The sequence below is a fragment of the Vulpes vulpes genome, chromosome 1, assembly GCF_048418805.1.
Source record: "Vulpes vulpes isolate BD-2025 chromosome 1, VulVul3, whole genome shotgun sequence".
NCBI classification, from domain to species: Eukaryota; Metazoa; Chordata; class Mammalia; order Carnivora; family Canidae; genus Vulpes; species Vulpes vulpes.
Window position 1 is genome coordinate 177,701,344 of NC_132780.1, and position 22,827 is coordinate 177,724,170.

The 22,827-nt window shown below is 40.8% G+C and overlaps 1 protein-coding gene across 2 annotated transcripts in view; it reads left to right on the top strand.

Annotated features, from left to right (window-relative positions):
* The first annotated feature begins 14,366 nt into the window (after positions 1 to 14,366).
* CASP8AP2 (caspase 8 associated protein 2) overlaps positions 14,367 to 22,827 on the top strand; it is a 35,761-nt gene continuing 27,300 nt past the window's right edge. For both annotated transcript variants that reach the window (XM_072737346.1, XM_026002879.2), the window contains exon 1: positions 14,367 to 14,478. The gene's annotated coding sequence lies outside the window, so the exon portion shown is untranslated. The remainder of the gene's footprint in view (positions 14,479 to 22,827) is intronic.

Here is a 22,827-nt window from a genome sequence, read left to right on the forward strand (position 1 = left end):
TTATTTGAGGAAGGGGGCGGGGATGGAGGGAGAAAGAGAGAAAGAGAATCTCAGACTCCCCACTGAGTGCAGAGCCCAAAACATTCCAGAACCTCATGAGAGCATGACCTAAGCCTAAATCAAGAGTCAGCTGCCTAACCAACTGAACCATCCAGCTGCCCTTCAAATGTATGTAAATTTTTAAAACAAAAAATTTATCTTGCCAGTTTTACAACTCAGGAATTTTTCTTCAAGGATCTGGGAACCATCTGTTCGCAATGAAATTATCACTACGGAATATAATGCCCGGCTGCCCAATTTCCAGGGAGTAGTGGGCCTAACTTGTTACTCGACTCTAATTTGCAAAACCTACTCAATGTAATGGGTTATATCCATTTGGCTATTGTTAAATTAATTAAACAGGCCATTAGACTGAGGTGGCTCTAATGCTGGTAGCCTTCTTAAGCAAATCAAATCTAAGTTCGTAAACACCTGAAGGTTAGGAAATTAAAACACTAAAGAATCACAAACAGCCAACTCGGCTTTGAGCTATAGCAAATCAAATAATTTCCTTTTTTTGCATCTGTACTTTCTCTGTGTAGGTCTTTCTCCTTGCTTCTGTCACAGGGCACTCCTAACTATTTCTGGTTTAACATTGACCAATTTGAATTGATTTTTGCTCAAACTCTTATAATTTTTAATATGCCTCAGTTTATCTTTTAATGCTATATAAAAGAGTGAGATATCACTCCTTTTAACTGCCATCGGGTGTGTGTGGTTGACTGTTCCTCACCATATCTTCTCACAAGACTTACAGAATCAAGCAATTCCTGGCCAAGGAACAAAAGCAGAATCGTTCCATTCCCTAGTGGATTCGGATGAAAACTGGTAATAAAATCAAGTGCAACTCCAAGAGGAGGCTGGAGAAGAACCAAACTGAGTCTATAAGACATCTCACATGAGATGGCACATATAATTGGCACACATATTTAAGCTGCATGAAGATCACATGTCCCTATCCTGTCACTCTGTAAACATCCCTCCTACCTGGCCAATAGACGTGTTTTTTCAGGGAAATGATTTTTCTCTGGTACTATGCCTCTACATCAGTAGGTTGGTTCAGTAATAAGTGTGAGACCTTTTGGTTGAAAAGAAAAGAAAGAGATTTCTTTTTGTCTTTGCAATCTTTTTAAGGGATTGTCTGTGATATGCATCACATTCTGGTTTAATGCTAATTCAGTAATAAATTGTTTTCTTTCTCTCCCTTTTTGGGGAGATATTTTGGGTTTGGAGGAGACTTTGTTTTTAATAGCTTTCCCCCGGGGATCCTTGAGTGGCTCAGTGGTTTAGTGCCTGCCTTCCGCCCAGGGCGGGATCTCCGGATCCAGGAATCCTGGAATCCTGGAGTTCTAGATTCCTGGAGTCCCTGGATGGAGTCCCTGGATCGAGTCCCGGGATCCAGTCCCACGTCCAGCTCCCTGCATGGAGCCTGCTTCTCCTTCTGCCTGTGTCTCTGCCTCTTTCTCTCTGTGTCTTTCATGAATAAATAAATAAAAATTTAAAAAAATAATAGTTTTCCCCCAACAACTATGATTTCATATATAAAACAAGTGGTAAAAAGAACCAAAGCACCTTGAGAATTACAAGAAATTAAGTCACTCTCATCATTATTTTAAGTAATGAATTCCTTATTAAATTATCAGTTCCTTCCATAAATACTGACTACCCTTTATTTGCAGTTAGCTTATTCAATATATACTAGAGACCTTTCTGTTATCCATATTTAACAGTTAATGCCCACAAGAGGCAAAAAAAAAAAAAATTATCTTAAGATTTTCTGGTTCCAAATGTTCCTAATTCTCATCTCAATGTAAAGACGATGGACAGGGGCCCAGACGTTAAAGGATTTTCAGTCTTATGGTAAAGACAGACACCTAAGAGATAGTGTCAAAAATGGCTCTAATAGGGATTTGGGAAGAGGGTGCTTGAGAGTACAAGTAGGGAAGCTGCCAACTCAACCTAGAAGATAAGAAACACTTCTAAAGAAGAAGAGATGTGAGCTCAGGCTTCAAGGTGATATAATAGGGTTTGGGTTTTTTTTTTTTTTTTAAGATTTTATTTATTTATTTACTTACTTATTTAAGAGAAAGAGGGCATGGGGGGAGGGGCAGAGGAGAGGGAGAAGCAGACTCCCCACTGAGCAGGGAGCCCAATGTGGAACTCCATCCCAAGACCCTGGGATCATGACCTGAGCCAAAGGAAAGGGCTTAACAGACTGAGCCACTCAGATTCCCAATATAATAGGTTTTATTACAGGTTTAGGGAAAATTCAAAGAAATTACACATTAAATGCTATTTCTCTAGCAAGCTTTTCACGGAGACCCTTGTTGCTAGCCCTACTCCCCTCTCAATCACCCTCCTCTCTGCCAGGTTCTGAGAAAGGACCCTCCATCAAGTAACTCTGTGTCTCTTCTAGGAAAACTCTATTCCTTTCCCACAGAAGTTGGCCTCATTGATGATCTGTTCTGTTTCCAAGATATCTGGGAGATTTTCCAAGACATATTAACAACCATGCATTTCTCACAATCCAACTTCTTTAACCAATACCTTCCTCTGCTATTGTTAAAAACAACAGGCCCAAAATGAAGCCTCTTATGCTAAGCCCCTCTTCACTAAACCCAGACTTAATTACAGTTTGGCTTGCCCAGAAATGGATTCTTAAACCAGTCAATCAAGAATTGCCAGATCAGGGATCCCTGGGTGGCGCAGCGGTTTGGCGCCTGCCTTTGGCCCAGGGCATGATCCTGGAGACCCAGGATCGAATCCCACATCAGGCTCCCAGTGCATGGGGCCTGCTTCTCCCTCTGCCTGTGTCTCTGCCTCTCTCTCGCTCTCTGTGTGACTATCATAAATAAATAAAAATTAAAAAAAAAATTGCCAGATCAGTACTAGGTAGGTAATCTGCCTGAGAGACCCCTGCCAATCCCTGATAGAAACACACTTTGCAATAACCAATTTGATTTTTTGCCAGTATAACTTCTTTGTTCCCATTCTTTTGTCTATGTAAGTCTTTCATTTTGTGCACCACCTTGGAGTTCTTTTTTATTTTCTAGATTTTTTTAAAGATTTTATTTATTTATTCATGAGAGACACACACACACACAGGGGGGGGGGGGGGGCAGAGACACAGACAGAGGGAGAAGCAGGCTCCATGCAGGGAGCCCGACATGGGACTCGATTCTGTGTCTCCAGGATCAGGCCCTGGGCTGAAGGTGGCACTAAACCGCTGGGCCACCAGGGCTGCCCTATTTTCTAGATTTTTAATAAGATTTTATTTATTCATGAGAGACAGAGAGAGAGAGAGAGAGAGAGAGGCAGAGACATAGGCAGAGGGAGAAGCAGGCTCCATGCAGGAAGCCTGATGTGGGACTTGATCCCGGGACTCCAGGATCATGCCCTGAATCAAAGGCAGACACTCAACCACTGAGCCACCTAGGCATCCCATTTTTTTAAAATAATTTTTTAAACATTTTATTTATTCATGAGACACACACACACACACACACACACAGAGTCAGAGACATAGGCATAGAGAGAAGAATGCTCCATGCAGGGAGCCCAATATGGGACTCCATCCTGGGACTCTAGAATCATGCCCTGGGCCAAAGGCAGGTGCTCAACCACTGAGCCACTGAAGTACCCTTTTCATTTTCTAGATTTAGTGCTAGCTGATTCAAATAGATTTTTGCAAAAAAAAAAAAAGTCCTTAAATAAACCCTTAAAATTTTTATTATGCCTCACTTTATCATTTAACATTATCAATAGGATCATTGATTAATTTTGCCTGATCTTGAACTTAATATAACTTAAATCACACAGTATTATCTATGTCTGGCTTATAACACAATTTATTTTTTCTTTCTCTTATTTGTAAACATTTAGGTTGTTCCCAGTCACAGCTGTTTGAAAAAAGCCTTTATGAATATTATGATGCATGCCTCTTGATATTCAAAAACACACATAACTCTTGGGTATATAAGAGTAAAATTGCAGGACCATAGGCTGGGAATTTTATTTTATTTTATTTTATTTTATTTTATTTTATTTTATTTTATTTTATTTTATTTTATTTTATTTCAGACTGGGTAATTTAAACACATGCTGTGGTGGATAATGTCAAAGAGTTTTCTAAAATGGTTATACCAATTCACACAGTCATTAGAAAAGTGTGAAAGTTTCAGTTATTCTATTTCTTTGCTGATACTTGTTATTCTCAGACTTGTTATTTTAATGTTAGCCAGGCTGGTTGATTTGTAGAGGTATCTCACTGTTTGAATTTGCATTTCCCAGATGAGCAAGTATGTTAGTATGTTTTCAACTACTTAGTCATATGGATATGCTTTTTGAGTAGTTCTTTTGCCCATTTAAAGAAGTTGGGTTGTCTTTTTGTTACTGATTTGTGGATGTGAGTGTGGCTTGTTTTTTCTTTTGTTTTGTTTTGTTTCATATTCTGGATTTAATTCCTTGTCAGATATATGTATTATAAATATCTTCCCCTCATCGGTAATGAAAAAGTGTAGGACATTCTACTCCAAAATACACTGCTTCGGTATACTGATTACTTTGAGCAGTAGGCGCTTAAACAGCAAATACAGGGAGAGGCTTTCTCTGAGCTCCCTTCATCTGTCTAAAGATAGATCCTCCAAAAGGAACTCAATTGTCATAAACCCCCTTCTTGAGAGTTTTATCAGCCAGGAAAGATCGACCCTTACCACAAAAGAGGAGACTAGAAGTCTATACCATACCCAAAGTTTGTCACAAACTATCCTACCTCCTATCTATTTTTCTAAGGGTCCATTCATCTTTCTTAAAAATCATTTGCTTTTCCCTAGAAAGTTTACAGCCCCCCTCCACCTTCTCCTATTAAGAAGATATATAAGATTTTACATCTCACTGCTTTTTTGGATACGTACTTTTTTGAATATACACAGTGGTGCCATGGTGATGCATATAATGTTAAAATCAATAAATTTGTAACAAATAAATAAACAAATATATATACCTTTTATCCTGTTAAGCCACCTGTTGTCAATTTATTTCATAAAACCACCTATAGAACCCCTAAGGATAGAGGGGAAGGCTTTCATCCTTTACAGTAGCTTTCCTTTTCATTATTTTTTTAAAAAATTTTATTTATTTATTTATTCATGAGAGACACATAGAGAGAGAGGCAAAGACACAGGCAGAAGGAGAAGCAGGCTCCATGCAGGAAGCCCAATGTGGGACTCGATCCCAGGATTCTGGGATCATGCCCTGAGCCAAAGGCAGATGCTCAACCACTGAGCCACCCAAGTGTCCCTCCTTTTCATTATCTTAATAATATTTGTTAACAAACTAAAGTTCTTAACTTTAATAAAGTTCATTTTAAAAATGACTTATGGTTAATATTTCTTGTGCTGTTTTTTATTTTTATTTTTTTAATGATTTATTTTTTTTAAAATTTTTATTTATTTATGATAGCCACAGAGAGAGAGAGAGAGAGGCAGAAACACAGGCAGAGGGAGAAGCAGGCTCCATGCACCGGGAGCCCGATTTGGGATTCGATCCTGGGTCTCCAGGATCGCGCCCTGGGCCAAAGGCAGGCGCCAAACCGCTGCACCACCCAGGGACCCTTGTCCTGTTTTTTAAAAAAAATCTTTGGCTACCTCAAAGTTACTAAATTATAATCCTGTATTTTCTTCTAGAGGCTTTATTGTTCTACCTTTTATTTTTAAATGTTTTTAAATATTTTTATCTACTTATTCATGAGAGACACACAGAGAGAGGCAGAGACATGGCAGAGGGAGAAGCAGACTCCCTGCGGGGAACCTGAAGCAGACCCCAATCCCAGGACCCCAGGATCATGACCTGAGCCAAAGGCAGATGCTCAACCACTGAGCCACCTAGATGCCCCTTGTTTTACCTTTTAAATCTATAATCTGTCTCAAACTAATTTAATGCTTGGTATGAAGTAAAGGGTTTATTATTTATTTATTTATTTAAATTATTTTTAAAAAGATTTTATGTGTTTATTCATGAGAGACATAGAGAGAGAGAGAGAAAGGCAGAGACACAAGGCTCGAGGGAGAAGCAGGCTCCACACAGGGAGCCCAATGTGGGACTCGATCCTGGGGGACTCCAGGATCAAGACCTGAGTGGAAGGCACATGCTCAACTGCTAAGCCACCTAGGCATCCCCAGGGTTTATTTTTTAAACATCAATTTTTTTAAAGTAATCTCTACACCCAATGTGGTGCTCAAACTCATGACTCCAAGATCAAGAGTTGCATGCTTTACCAACTGAACCAGCCATGTACCCCATTTTTAAAATATTAATATTTAGGTTTTTAAAAGTAATCCAGGGTTTATTTTAATATGGATACCCAGTTGCTCTGCACCATTTATTGAAAAGACAACATATATATATATGTATATATATATAAATTTATATTTATTTATTTATTTATTTATTCATGAGAGACACAGAGAGAAAGACAGAGGCAGAGACACAGGCAGAGGGAGAAGCAGGCTCCCTGCAGGGAACCTGACGTGGGACTGGATCCCAGGTCTCCAGGATTAGGCCCTGGGCTGAAGGCGGTGCTAAACTGGTGAGCCACCTGGGCTCCCCAAGGGACCTCTTTTTCATGTAATGATATGCCACATCTCTGAGGCCTGGTCAGAATACTGGTATTCTGTGCCATGGTGTCTTTTGGCTGACATCACCCATTCAGTATGTTTCACTTTCCTCTGATCACCACATCTCATTTGTGGCTAGAGAAAATATTGTGACTGGGTTTTTCCTTTCCACTTGGAAAAGACGATCTTTTATCCACTGAATTGCTGTGGCATCTTTGTCATAAATCACGTAACCCTATGTGTGTGGTTCTGTTTCTAGACTTTCCATTCTGTTCCATCAGGCTATTTGTCTATCTTTGCAGTCATCCTACATTGTCGTAATTACTGTAGCTGTTGAAATACGGTTGTAGTAGTCAGGGTTCTCCAGAGAAACAGAATCAATAGGAGATATGTATGTATAAACAAGTATTTCCTATAATATCCTATTATATATATTTTATTTTATTTTATTTTATTTTATTTTATTTTATTTTATTTATTTTTTTTTTATTTATGATAGTCACAGGGAGAGAGAGAGAGAGAGAGGCAGAGACACAGGCAGAGGGAGAAGCAGGCTCCATGCACCGGGAGCCTGATGTGGGATTCGATCCTGGGTCTCCAGGATCGCGCCCTGGGCCAAAGGCAAGCGCCAAACCACTGCGCCACCCAGGGATCCCATATATTTTATTTTTAAAGATGTTATTTATTTATTTGACACACACACACACACACAGAGAGAGAGAGAGAGAGAGAGAGAGCACAACCAGGGGGAGCAGGACAGGGAGAAGTAGGCTCCCCGCAGAGCCCTGGGATCATGACCTGAGCTGAAGGCAGATGCTTAACCTACTGAGCCATTCAGATGCCCCTATTATATATATTATATGTGTATGGGATTGACTCGTGAAATTATGGAGTCTAGGAAGTTCCATATCTGCCATCTGCAAGCTGGAGACCCAGGAAACTGAGTAGTGTAGGTCTAGTCTCATTCCAAAGACCTGAGATCCAGGAGCACTGATGGTATAAATTGTGGTCCTATAGCAGGAGAGAATCCTCAAGCTGATGCCACACTTAGCATAAACTTAATGTGGGGCTCGATCCCAGGACCCCGAGACCATTCCCTGACCTGGAACCAAGAGTAGGCTACTTAACTGACTGAGCCACTCAGGCTTTTCTTATCTTTTTTTTCTTAAAGATTTTATTTTTATTTATAAAATATTTATTAATTTGAGAGAGAGAGAGAGAAAGAGAGAGAACATGAGTAGGGGAGAAGGGGAGAGGCAAAGGCAGAGGAAGAGCCGGATGCGGGGCTGGTATCCCAGGAACCTGGTATCATGAACTGCTTCAGGCAGAACTGCTTCAGGCAGAAGCTTAACCAACTGAGTCATCTGGGTGCCCCTTAAAGATTTTATTTTTTTTAAAGATTTATGTATTTATTTATGATAGACATAGAGAGGCAGAGACACAGGCAGAGGGAGAAGCAGGCTCCATGCCAGGAGCCCGACATGGGACTTGATGCCAGGACTCTAGGATCGCGCCCTGGGCCAAAGGCAGGCGCTTAAACCACTGAGCCACCCAGGGATCCCAAAGATTTTATATTTAGATAATCTATACACCCAGTATGGGGCTCAAGCTTATAACCTTGAGATCAAGAGTTGCTCGCTCTTCCGACTGAGCCAGCCAGGTACACCCTCTAGAACCACTCTCATTGGCATTATCTTGCTTCAAATCCTCTGATTATACTATTCCCTTGTTCAGAATGCATTTCCATCCCACTCCCACTTTTTCCTTAGCTAACTTTTCCACTTTCAGGTCTTAGCTTAAAGGTTGCTGAATCTGAGAGGCCTTCTCCAGAAGAAAGTATCCCTGGTAGCACTTTATGAAATTGCTTCCTTTGTCTCTCTGCCCACCCCAACTAGAGTCAAAGTTCTTGGGGTGAGAGACTATATATGATTCATCTTCATTTTCTAGTGATAATAGTAGCTTATCCCATGCCAGGGAACTTTAGGAGTTTTACATGTGTCAACCCATTTAATCCTCACAATAATCTATGAGGTAGATAGTATTGACTTAGAATCCCCTCAAGAGAACTGGCTGGCTCACACAGTAGGCTCAATAAATATATGTGAATTAATGAAGTTTGTTACACTCATGTAGAACATTATTCTCCTAACAAACCAGGCTGTTTTCTGCTTCCTTGCATTTCTTCCTACTGTACTCCGTACTTAAAATAGACTTCACTCCTTCCATTTCTGCTACCATCAACATGATCTACTTTTCAATGCTTACCTTAAAAATTCTCTCTTCTACTCCATCCTTTTCTTCTTCTTTCTTAAGTTTTTAAAAATATTTTATTTATTTATTCATGAGAGACAGAGACACAGGCAGAGGGAGAAGCAGGCTCCCGAAGTAGAACTCGATCCCAGAACCTTGGGATCACAACCTGAGCCTAAGGCAGATGCTCAACCACCAAGCCACCCAGGTGCCCTTATTCTCCCTCTCCTTCTCCTTCTCCTTCTCCTTCTCCTTTCCTCCTCCGCCTCCTCCTCCTTCTTCTTCTTCTTCTTCTTCTTCTTCTTCTTCTTCTTCTTCTTCTCCTTCTTCTTCTTCTGTAACCCAAGCTTTCCAAGTGTAGTTTGATCATTTCTTTTCCAGGGTACCCACTGTTCCACATGCTCCTATTTAGAATTATCAGCAATCCTCTTTTTCTGGGGTTGAGCCTTTCTTTTTATATTCTTTTTTTTTAAATTTTTTATTTATTTATGATAGTCACAGAGAGAGAGAGAGAGGCAGAGACACAGGCGGAGGGAGAAGCAGGCTCCATGCGCCGGGAGCCTGATGTGGGATTCGATCCCGGGTCTCCAGGATCGCGCCCTGGGCCAAAGGCAGGCGCCAAACCGCTGCGCCACCCAGGGATCCCTCTTTTTATATTCTTAACACAGAGGGCATTCAATAAATGCTTTCTGATGATTGGGAAATATCAGTGAGGGTGACAGAACATGAGATACTCAACTCTGGGAAACGAACAAGGGGTAGTGGAAGGGGAGGTGGGCGGGGATTTGGGGTGACTGGGTGACAGGCACTGAGGGGGACACTTGATGGGATGAGCACTGGTTGTTATGCTATATGTTGGCAAATCAAACTCCAATAAAAATATACAAAAAATGCTTTCTGAATGAATTAATAAATGCCACTGTCCAAGAACAGCAACTTCCTTCCAGAGTGTACATTTTTCCAAAGCTGTGAACAGTCTTCTAGCCACTTCATACAAACAAATGCTATGAGTCCAACTAAGGTCACCATGCCAGGATCCTGCAGAAAAAAAATATGTGTCTATTCGCAGGTACCCCTAAATTCTTTTTAAACAACCACAGCGGGCAGCCCCGGTGGCGCGGCAGTTTAGCGCCTCCTGCAGGCCAGGGCGTGCTCCTGGAGACCCTGAATCGAGTCCCACGTCAGGCTCCCTGCATGGAGCTTGCTTCTCCCTCTGCCTGTGTCTCTGCCTCTCTCTCTCTCTCTCTCTCTCTCTCTCTCTCTCTCTGTGTCTCTCATGAATAAATAAATAAATAAAATCTTAAAAAAAACCCCACAGCACTTAGTATGTTACCTACCCTATGTCTTTAATGAGTATTTGTTAAAGTGAAGGATGATACTGAACAAATGAGACACTGAAGGAAATAAGAGAATCAACATTTGACAGTGCCACACTTCTATGTTCCAAAAATTTGGCTCTTCCAGGTTGCAAGGAGGAGAGAAGTGCTGAGGTGTAGTGAAAGATGCATGGAGAAGAAAGGAAGCTTCTGGCAGTAGGTCCCTGAGGCAGGCAGGAGCAGTGTCTCCCTCTCCCCCTGCCTCAGCAGGTATGCTAATGGTCTTAAAAGCATCTGGGTCTATTGGGGACATGTCATCTGGGACAGTCATTTTTGTAGCGACTTGTCAAATTCACATCTTAGTTCCTTTCCATCACTGTCTCACTCTTCTGCCTCTCCCTGACCTTATGGTTTCAGCTGTTTCAGTTACCTTTTTCCCCTCTGTATCAGTTGTTTCAATTACTTTTTTTCCTCTGTGTATTTTGTATCTAAAACTCCCTTACAGAAAAGATCTGAATGCATCAGCTGGCAGTTTGTCACCATCTAATAAGAATATAGTTGACCCTTGAACAACACAGGTTTGAAGTAAGCAGGTCCACTTATATCTGGATTTCTTCTCTCTCTCTTTTTTCTCTCTTTTTAAAAAATAAATACAGTACAGTACTATAAATGTATTTTCTTTTCCTTATGACTTTTAAAATTTTGTTTATAACATTTCCTTTACTCTAGCTTACTTTGTTGTAAGAATATAGCATATAATACCCATAACATACAAAATGATTTGACTATTTGTTATTGGGAAGGCTATTAGTAGTTAGGTTTTTGGGAAGTCAAAAGTTATTGTTGAATGTATTGCTAGTCAGGTATTATTGCTTCCAGACCTTTTAAGGAACAGAGGTAAGAAATACATATTTTTTAAAATCATGAGGTCATGTTGACATTTCCAATTCAGATTTAATAGTATAAGATTTCCCTCTAATTTTTAAAAATTTCCCTCCCTCTCTAATTTTTTGATTTTATGTTTGGACCTATTTTCTCTTCCATTAAATATCTTGGTTCCTAAAAATATTAACATATTACATATTTATGTTACAACATATGTTAAATAGTTTCAAAATTACAAAATTACATTAATTAATTATTAATTAATTAATTAATTTAAATATTAATTAAAATATTAAGGCTAACAATAAAACTGCATAAAGTATAAGATTTCTTTGGAGTTCTTTTTGTGCTTGGAATAAACCCTACTTACAATCAGAGCATTGTGTTTAAATGTTACTTGAGATAATTTTTTGGTTTGAATGGTTATATTTCTCTTGTTGACACAGTTCATTTATTTCAATTTGTTTTCCATTTTAGCATTTTTTCTTTCTGATTTGATTCAATCTTTGAATATATGGAACACTTCCATGAAGCAAAAGCAAAAGTTTATAAAAAGCAAAAGTTTAAAAAAATGCAGCACTTTAAATAGGTGAAATACATGGTATGTGAATTCTTTGTCAAGAAAACTGCTATTTAAAAAAAGCAGTTATTGAAAAAGGAAGAAAAGCTATGTATATTTGCATATAAAAGTACTTACATGGAAAGATTTTAAAAAGGCATACTCGAAGGAGTTTCCTTTCTTCTTTATCCCTCCAGCCAGTCTCTTTCCCTGGTAAATTACTCTTTTATTAGGTTTTAATTTTATTAGTTTTTTTAAAAAAAGATTTTATTTATTTATTCATGAGAGACACAGAGAGAGAGGGGGGCAAAGACACAGGTAGAGGGAGCAGCAAGCTCCATGCAGGGAGCCCGATGTGGGACTCGGTCCAGGGACTCCAGGACCACACCTGAAGGTGGCGCTAAACCGCTGAGCCACCAGGGCTGCCCAATTTTATTAGGTTTTAATCCTTCAAGTGTCCCTTATGCAAAGAGAAGCAAATATATATATATTCTTTTCCTAATTTATTCCTACACAAAAGCTAGCATACTATGCTGTACTTTTTCCTTCCTTAACACTACACGTTGTAGATTACCCCCATTCAAGTACATGTAGACATCTTTAGAAATTTTTTTTTCTTTCTGTATTTGTGTTTTTTTTTTTTTTTTAAAGATTTTATTTATTTATTCATGAGAGACACAGAGAGAGAGAGAGGGGCAGAGACACAGGCAGGGGGAGAAGTCGGCTCCATGCAGGGAGCCCGATGCGGGACTTGATCCCCGGACCCCAGGATCACACCCTGGGCGGAAGGTGGTGCTAAACCGCTGAGCCACCCGGACTGCCCTGTGGTTTTTTTTTTTTTTTTTTTTTTTTAAGTAAGCTCTATGTCCAACAGGGCCTAGAGCTCACTACTCCCAAGATCAAGAGTGCATGCTCTACCAACTGAGGCAGCCAGGCTCACCTAGAAATGGCTTTTTTTAAAAGGAACATTTGTAATTATGAGTTCAGATTTCATAAAACATGTAACTGTGTTACATTTGTTTTCTTTAAAAAAAGATGCCAATTCCTTCAGTTGACTTCTAGAAGTATCCCAAATTCCCAAGTTGGCATTGATTTGAAGTCTTTCTAAGCAAACATTTTCAAATCAATCACTTTCTATTCTCTACTGTAAAGTTTTTAAGAAGTACTGGTAAAATGAGAGCCTTTGTAAGGAGTTCAGTAATAGGGCCACTCTTCTCTGGAAGATAAGTTTGGGGAAAACTTCAGTTATCCTTGAGGTATATATTCTATGTTCTCAATAAATATTTTTTGATAAATGCTTTTATGGACCCATGCAGAAAACCATACTCAATCAGTTGCCAAGTTTGGTTGATTTCACCTCCTAAATATTCTAAAATCTATCCTCTCTATTACCTACCATTTTTTCCAGATCATTTTCTCTAGCTTGGATCATCTAGTTAGAGCATCTCAAAATTCTCCTTCTTAAGGACAGAAGATTTTAATAATGCAAATCAGATCACAAACACACCAAGCTAAAATCCACCAATGCCTCATTATTTAAAGGTAAAATCCAATCTCTCTGACATATATAAGGACTTCCAAGTTCTGACCCCCGTCTCCCCCACCAGCCTCATCTCATACTTCATGCCCCATAATAAACGCCACATAGTTGCACACCCTTTACTCTTTTCCAGTCTCCACTACCTGGAATGCTTGCCTAACTTCTCAGAAACAAAGCTGGTTGGGGTAGAATCTAGGAAACCAGTGTTCTTCCAGAACATACTCTCCTAAAGGGGGGGGGGTGTCTTTCTGAAAAATTAAAAAATATGTAATAAGTTCATAGGACAGTTACAAATTACTAAAATGGACAAACAGGTGGAAAGGGTTAGAAAGCAAGATGAAGATCCCCTGATCAAGTAGGAGAGGAAGTTATCTTTGTTTTAGTCCCCCACCAATCAATGGCATAGACTCAGTCTCTGGAGGCTAGACCCTACAGGCATCTCTATTTCCTGCAGATTCTATAAGACAATTCAGGTAGTCTACCCTCCAGAAAGTTCTCCTGTTCCTCCCAACCCACCTGACTTGGATATCCCCTCTTCAAAGCTCCCAAAGCCCTGGGCTCCATTGTTGGCCTATCTTGCAGGAGAGTGTTGAGGACAAGGCACAGCGCTTATTCATGATTATGTAGCCAGCGTCTAGCACCTCGTCTGACACGAGGTTGACTGACACTCCATAGAATTTATAGAATAAAGGACTAAAAAAAAAAAAAAAAAAAAAGGACTATATGGTGGCTCAGCAGTTTAGTGCCGCCTTGGGCCCAGGGAGTGATCCTGGGGACCAGGGATCGAGTCCCTCATCGGGCTCCCTGCATGGAGCCTGCTTCTCCCTCTGCCTGTGTCTCTGCCTCTCTCTCTGTGTCTCTCATGAATAAATAAATAAAATCTTAAAAAAAAAAGTTAAATGAAAATAAAAGACAAGGCCTTCTCAGAGCTTACTTTCCCTTTCATTAAAGACCTTTCCCCAGACTCCGCCCCTAATTTACCTGAGGTCCCGCCCCTTCCGCTGTGAAGCCCCGCCCCCAGCCCAGGCCCCGCCTCTTTCTCTTAAAGTCCGCACTAGCCTACGCGAGTTTGGCGCCAACCGTGGTTTTTTTTTCCGCCCTCCCAAAGGCGGGAACTAGTTCTGTGCGCCGGGACGTGCTTTACGTGTGGTCTGATTGGCCATGGATGCTCAGTCCCGCCTCCGCGTCCTGACTGCGCCCTGGCATTGGCGGAGATGCCAGGGAGACCTCGGTGTCCAGAAGGGAGCCCCGGCTATCTTGGGCTAGGCAGGGCGGGTAAGTTGATGTGGGGGTCCGCTCGGCTCGGGGCTGTTGGGGAAGAGACTAAATGGCGCGGTAGTGCCCCAAGCGGAAGCTGGTGGTTTCCGGGGAGCCCAGGAGTCGAAGGGAGCCGCGGAGTCGGGGGAGGGGGGCGCGCCTGGTGTCCGGGGCCCGCAGGTCGCTGCGTTCCCGCCGCCTCGGGTGCAGTTTCTGGGTTTGCTTTCGCGTCCCTCTGTGGTCCCTCGAGAGGATCCAGGGGCGCTTGGGGCGAGCGCACGTCGGAGCTGCCCTTCCGACTGCCCCTCCCGCCCCTCCCCCCGTCTTGTCTTGGAATGTCCTTAAAGCTTTCGGATGGGATTCTGGAGCAGTGGGTCTTTGCTGAGGGTCAGGTGGTCATTGCTGTCGGTTGTTTTCGAGACTGTAATAATCCAGCGAAGTTACCTTGATCTCCACGACGCCTAGAACCGTACCTGACACATAGTTGGCCCCCAACTCAGTTGTTCATGTAGAATTAGCAGAATCTCGGGATTTGTGCGTCGGGGATCAAGTTGGCGTTGACTGATTCTTCCCCTCGTCTTTCGCAGATTTTTCCCTCATCTTTTCCATTCTCCGCAGCTAGAGCTCCAAACCTTTCCCTTCCTCAGTGCCCCTCCCCCAATCCCATGGGCAAGAATTCCCCAACCCCCACCCCATTTATCTTCTAGAGTTTCTTCCCATTTCACAAGACGTGGCCCCCGTTCAATGAAAAATTATTTTTCCATCTAATGAATATTCTTCATTTTTGTCATTTGGCTTTAAAGGAGCTGGAATCTAATCCCAGTAATGCCTTTTAGTGGCTCTTTGACCTTGGGGCAAGTTTCTTAATCATTTGTTATCTGTTTCCTCATCTATAAAATGGGAAAAAGAATAGTTATGCTTAATGGGATTTCGGGAAGATTTAAATAATGTATTTGGAACATTGAAGGCCCCGGCCCATAGTGGTCAGTATATGCAGTGTTTGTTATTATTTTCCCTTTACATTTTCTTCAGGGCTCTTGCTCTATTAGATTTAGCCTTTCCCATGAGCCTTAAAATATACTCTCCTTCTCCCCTCACTTTTTCCTGTTTTTCTCTACAAATGCTTATTTCATTCTTTTTCTTTTCTTCTTCTCCTTCTTCTTCTCTTTTTTTTTTTTTTTTTTTTTTAAGGAAAATTTCCTTTAGACTGTCTTTTTAAGACATTGTCCTGTCACAAAAGGGTAGGTAATCTTTCTCTCATATGCTCCGTCTTCACATCTGAATCCATTGGAATTGTTCCTAAAATAATTGGGTGACTTCGCACTCTTTTCTTTCATCATCACGGTTCTCAACATGTAAAATTTTGCCTCTACACTTTGCATAGGTGTAACACTCCTCTGTCAATAGTACCTCACCTTGTATGTTGAGATACTCATTTGGGGGAAGGTGAGAGCCCATGGGAATAAGCCCCTCTTTCCAAGAAATTCTGTACATAATTCTTCCTCTTCCTTCTCTTCCAGGAGAATCATGGGCCTTTGTGATTTCAAGAGAGTAATCTGATCTCTACCAATTAGGTTTTGTCTTTTGTGCTACATACTCCAGTTTCCAGTTTTTTATTAGACAACTTCACCTGCACGTCCAACAGATAATTCATCATGTTTTCTTTGGTTCTCTGTTTCAGTTAAAAGCAGGACTACCTTGTTGTCGAAGGTAGGAACTTCAGAGTTGTCATTAGTAAATTGGGAATATCAGTAATTCAACAAATACTTTTTTTTTTTTTATTACCTACTGACTTGGAGGGCCCTGTGCGGAGAGCTGGGGATACAATGGTGAACAGAACAGAGCCAGTCCTGGTCTTCGTGGAGCTTATAGTCCATTGGATGAGATGGACATTTCTTTAGGAATTCCCACAAAAATGTAATCATAAACTGAAAAGAGGTCATATAGAGAAAGGACGCAGTGGTATAATAGTATATATGAGAGGGACTGATCTAGCAGAGAGAGAGAAGCCAGGGAGGCTCAAACGTTACTTAAGCCAAAATACTAGAGATAAGTTAAATGATGGTAGGAGCATTGAGGAAAGACCATTCCTTGCAGAGGCCCTGTGGTGGGAGGGGACAAATGGCATGTTCAGGGATGAAAGAAGGTCAGTTTGATCAAGAGTAAAGACTTCTGGGAAGTGGGGAAGTAGGATGCAGACTAACACTGGAATTGTGGGCGGAGGCCTGGTCACTCTGGACCTTGTAAACACAATTGTGACAAATTTTTTTTAAAGATTTTATTTATTTATTTATTCATAGAGACAGAGAGAGAGAGAAAGGCAGAGACACAGGCAGAGGGAGAAGCAGGTTCCATGCAGGGAGCCCAACGCAGGACTTGATCCCGGGTCTCCGGGATCATGCCTTGGACTGAAGGCGGCACTAAACCGCTGAGCCACCTGGGGTGCCCCAAAATTTGTTTTTTAATCTGAAATCAACAGGAAGCACTGATGAGTTTTAAGCAAAGGAGGGAACATCATTAGACTTGCATTTTAGAAAAGTCAGATATGTTACTTGGGTTTCATCCAGTAGGAATTGGAAGAAACCAACAAAGGTATTTTTTTTTTAAGATTTATTTATTTATTTATTTATTATTCATGATAGACACACACACACACACACACACACACACACAGAGAGAGAGAGAGAGAGAGAGAGAGGCAGAGACACAGGAGGAGGGAGAAGCAGGCTCCATGCCGGCGGCCTGATGTGGGACTCGATCCCGGGACCCCAGGATCGCACCCTGGGCCAAAGGCAGGCGCCAAATTGCTGAGCCACTCAGGGATCCCCCCACCGAGGGTTTTTAAAGCAAGACAATATCATGATCAAATCTGGATTTCAGGAATTTAACTCTAGCAAGAAGAGTATAGAAAATATTACTTACAAAAAATAGAGAAGACTATGAAAACAGTACAGGAGACCACGAGAGGTGACTGAGCTATAGCAGAGATAGAAGCAGATCTGAGTTTTCTGTGGAGAATCAAAAATATTTAACGGAAAGTGTATTCAAATGTCCACTCCTGACCATTTCAAAACCACAGCCTGACTTGCCTTTTCAAATTACAAAAAGTAAGAGATTTCTGAAATTCTAATATAGAGGTATTCACACCCAGACTTGCTTGTGAGCTCATAGATGTAGTGGGGAGATGGTATCAGAGATTGTGTTTGCAAACAGGAGCCTGTTTTCACTGAACCTTGGGATTTTGGAAACCTTGGGACAGTGAATGATGGGGCTAGAAAGTAGCCATCAGTATGTATCAAGGTAGGGTGTTTGGACTTTATTCAGTAGATATTGGGAAGTAATGGAAAGGTTTTGAGCAGGAAATAATACGAGCAGGATTACTTCAGAAAAACCCAACAGTTGTGTTTGGCACGTATTTGGAGTGGAGAGGCTCCACTACAGTGGAGCCTAAAATAAAATGCAGATAGCAAGATCAAGGATAAATGGGAGAAACATTGCAGACCATTATATAGTCAGCAGGCTATTAGGGGATGCTAAGTGCTACTCAAGTAGACATGTCAGGAGGTGACAGATGTTGATGGGAAGATGATCTCTCTTGGTTTTGGACTTGGTGAGTTTGGACTTAAAGGAATGTGTTTATTAACTTTAGCATCTTCTTGCTGACTGCTGATTTGTGTTTTAGTTCAAATATTACTAATTTTCAAGTACTCTGAGGTGGCAGCAGAGGAGTCTATAAATCTGAAATGGTACTCTTTTGGTACACTTTTTTTGGCAGTACTTACTCTTTATGTTTGTGTTTGCTTGTGTTAGCTTATCAAGTATTTAGCCCAATGAAATAAATTTTGCTTTGTAGTGGTAGAAAAGAAGATATTGATGTCCAGGACCTCATTGCCTTAAGATAGCATTCAAATATATTTTTATAAGGGCCCAATTGCATTTAGAGCTAGTTATGTGTTATTGAAGTTGAAATAATCATAGCTCTGTGAAATCTTTCCTGTGAGCTTTTTGTGGCAAATGAAACTATAAAGATAATAAATTTGTGTTAAGACACTAAGTTTGTGTAAAGTTGTTAGAGCAGCAATAGGAAAGGATTATACTCAAACTATGCATATTTTATGTTGCTACATATGGTTAGTAGTTATTATATTGGACAGCTCAGATATACAGAACATTTTTATCGTCATAGAAAGTTCAATTGGCCAACACTGGTCTAGGGAAGGTAGTTTTCTGGGCACCTCATTGGCTCAGTAGTGTAACACGCAACTCTTGGTCTTGTGGGTTGTAAGTTTGAGCCCCATGTTGGGTATACAGATTACTTAAAAGTAAAATCTTAAAAAAAAAAAAAAAAGGGAAGGTAGTTCTCAAAGTGTGGTCCTTGGATTAGCAGCATGACCTGGGAACTTTTTAAACATGCAGATTTTTAAGTTTCACTCCAGACCTACAGAGTCAGAAATTTGGGAGATGGGACCCATCAACCTTGTGTTCTAACTCCTCCAGGTATTTCTGATGTATGCTAAAGTCTAAGAACAACTTTAGAAGGCAAATAATTGCAGTGGAGGTAGCTGAATGTAATGGTATGTTCAGTGTGTCAGTACAATAAGGGAATGAGGATTGTGTCTCTAGAAAAGGGGGTTCTCTATTATGGTAGTTGGGTTTGGGAAGAGGATGAACAGTCCAGGTAAAGAAACAGAAGATACAGGATATTGTGGATTTAAGTACATGGCATAATTTAGGAACTGCAAGTACAGTCTGCAATGGCAGACTGGATGGCTTTGGCTCTTTGCCTGGTGTTTGGGTGTCCCACAAAGACGGAGGAAAATCATGCTTACCTCCTTGCAAGACAAAGGCTGTTGCTGTACTGAGATCAGAGGAAGAAAGGGGACTGATGGACATCTAGGGTAATGGCATTAACATAGGACTAGAGTCCTTCCAGGCTTGCTGCATTTGGCTGCTATAATTTATGGTACAGGGATCCCTGGGTGGCGCAGCAGTTTAGCGCCTGTCTTTGGCCCAGGGCGCGATCCTGGAGACCTGGGATCGAGTCCCACGTCGGGCTCCCAGTGCATGGAGCCTGCTTCTCCCTCTGCCTGTGTCTTTGCCTCTCTCTCACTGTGTGCCTATCATAAATAAATAAAAAATTAAAAAAAAGAAACATGAAAAAAAATAATTTATAGTACATAATCTTTTAATCTGGGAAGAATGGTGTCTGAACCAATATAATTTCTACATTACACTAACATCATTTCTCTATTTCTCAATAATGTGTACTACCTTGCATTATAGAAACGAATGGTGTAGTACAGAATGTCTCATGTGGCTAAATGCGGTAGGTGAGGGGAGCAATGTGAGATAGAAAAGTTGTGATATTTCTGGAAAGGCCTTGTGTTCTATGCTAGGCAAGCTTAATTCAGTAATGTTTTCAGTAGCTCTTAAATATTTTTGACCTGGGAGTGAAACACGGGTTAGATATTACAGGATTTTTGCTTTAGTGGTAGAAGGAAGGGTGCCTGGGTGGCTCAATTGGTTAAGTGTCTAACTCTTGATTTAGGCTCAGGTTATAATCTCAGTGTCATGAGATGAAGCCCCATGTCAGGCTCTATGCTGAGCGTGGAGCCTCTTTAAGATCTCTCTTCCTTTCTTTTCTTTTCTTTTTTTTTTTTTTTAATTTTTATTTACTTATGATAGTCACACAGAGAGAGAGAGAGAGAGAGAGAGAGAGGCAGAGACACAGGCAGAGGGAGAAGCAGGCTCCATGCACCGGGAACCCGACGTGGGATTTGATCCTGGGTCTCCAGGATCGCGCCCTGGGCCAAAGGCAGGTGCCAAACCGCTGAGCCACCCAGGGATCCCAAGATCTCTCTTCCTTTCATTCTGCCCCTTTTCCTGCTTGTGCACGCCCATGCATGCTGTCTCAAAAAAACCTTAAAAAAGAGAAAGTGCTCGAAGGAAAAAGGCTTTGGTAGTATGGAAACTAGCTAGGAGACTGTAATAAGTTAAGTGAAAAATAATTAGAAACTGGAATAACTGAGTGAAAAGGAGACATTAAATTTGAGAGATTTAAAAATAAAGTCGCTAAGAATTTGCGACCACTTGAAAGTGAGTGTGGGGCAGCCCTGGTGGCCCAGTGGTTTAGTGTCATCTTTGGCCCGGGGTGTGCTCCTGGAGACCTGGGATCGAGTCCCACATTGGGCTCCCTGCATGGAGCCTGCTTCTCCCTCAGCCTCTGTCTCTGCCCCTTTCTCTCTCTCTCTGTGTGTCTGTCATTAATAAATAAATAGAATCTTAAAAAAAAAAAAAAAAGAATGGGTAAGAAAACAAGTTTAAAAAAAAAAGAAAGTGAGTGTGGATATAAGAAAAGAATCAAATATAATGGAAATTTGTAGCTTGAGAATGAGTTGAGGCAAAAGGTGATTGTTTATATTTCCCATATCCAGGCATCTACCCTATTTGCTTTCTTCCATTATTATATCTCACATAAACATCCTTTTCATTCCCACTGTCTCCATCTTGGATTATTTTATTATGTGGACCCATAGTAGCCTCCTTTCCAGTTTCTTTTCCTACACTTTCTAGTTCATCCCACACATTAATCTTTCCATTTCATTTTTTATACTAGTGTTTCTAACTCAGAAACCTTCAGTGCTCCTGTTTTTGAAAGTTCAAGACCAGATTCCTTGGTTTGACATTTAGTGTCTTCTGTTTGACTCTAATGAAATTTGAGTCTTATCCTCCATCCTCTTCTGCCTGAGGTCCAGGAATATATGCCTTCTCTCCAAAATTAATGGTGTCCTCATTTGTAATCTACCTCCTATGCCTCTATTGATATGCAGGTCTTTTATCTACAAAGCAAATCATCAGCAGTGTGTATGCTCTTATTCTCCACACATCTTTGCCAACATTTGGGAGAGGATAATGGCTACAAGGGGACATAAGGAGTACTTCTAGGGTGCTGTTAATGGAGTCCTCATTTGGAATCTGTCTCCCACTCCATTGATATGCAGGTCATTCTACAAAATAAGTCATCAGCAATGTGGTACACATCTCCACACATCTTTGCCAACATTTGGGAGTGGTTACAAGGGGGCATGAGGAGTTCTTCCGGGGTGTTGATAGTGCTCTGTTTCTGGATCTGGATGGTAGATGGATGTGCTTAGGTTGTTAAAAATCATAGGACTGTCTATTAATGATTTGTGCTTTTTTTCTATATTTATGTTATACTTCAGTAAAAAGCTTACTCCCTTTCCATCAAAATAAAAAATGTCCTGGCTCTCATAGGCCCTTTACACTTCAGTTTGAATTTTATGGTCAACTTCTTAAGTTTGGGTGAAATTGCATTGAGTTTATAAAGTTGGGGAAAATTGCCAACGTTGATAATGAATTTTCCTATATGTGAATTATATTTATTTATTAATTGTTTTTTAAAGACTTTTTAGAAGATTTATTTATTTACGAGGGAGAGAGGGAAAGAGAGAGCCCAAGAGTGCAAGAGCACAAGCAGGAGGGGCAAGAGGGAGAGGAAAAGAGAATCTCAAGTAGACTTCTCTTTGAGTGCAGAACCTGATGCCAAGCTTGATCCATGACTTCAAGATCATGGCTAGAGCTGAAACCAGGAGTAGGCACTTAAATGACTGGGGGACCCAGGCATCTCTAAAGATTTTATTTTTAAAAATTTTTATAAAGATTTTATTTATTTGTTTTGAGAAAGCACGCCCGTGAGCGAGGGGGAAGGGAAGAAGGAGAGGGAGAAGCAAGCTAGCAGGCTCTCCACTGAGTGGGGAGCCTGATAGACATGGGGCTCGATGCTAGGATGCTGGGATCATGACCTGAGCTGAAGGCAGATGTTTAACCGACTGAACCATCCAGGTGCCCCTGTCAACATGATTTATGACTATTGATACAGGTTTCCTCATTGTTAAGCCCCGCCCCCCATACTCTGTTTTTTGGAAGGGAGTCACTAATGCACAGCCCATATTTGATAGTGGGAAATTATGCCGTGCCTGCTCTATAAATAAATAATTTGGAATTGTACATGGCAAATTCATCTCTTTTCCATTTATTAATTTACTAGTATCAGTATGGACTGATATATTTATGCTTTGGGTTATAATACAATACTACTTTAATTTGTTGCTCAAATTGTTCCAGCTTGGGCTCTTCAGGGCTGTCAGTTGGTTCCAGTGGCCCTTTTTGACATACTTTCATCAATTGTTTTTAAGCTTGAGGGAGATTTTTTAAAAACCTCATTGATTAATTTAAGGTTTATTTATTTATTTTTAGTAATCTCTTTATCCAGTGTGGGGCTCACACTCAGGACCCTGAGATCAAGAGTTGCGTGCTCAACCAACTGACAGCCAGGCACCTCCTTCA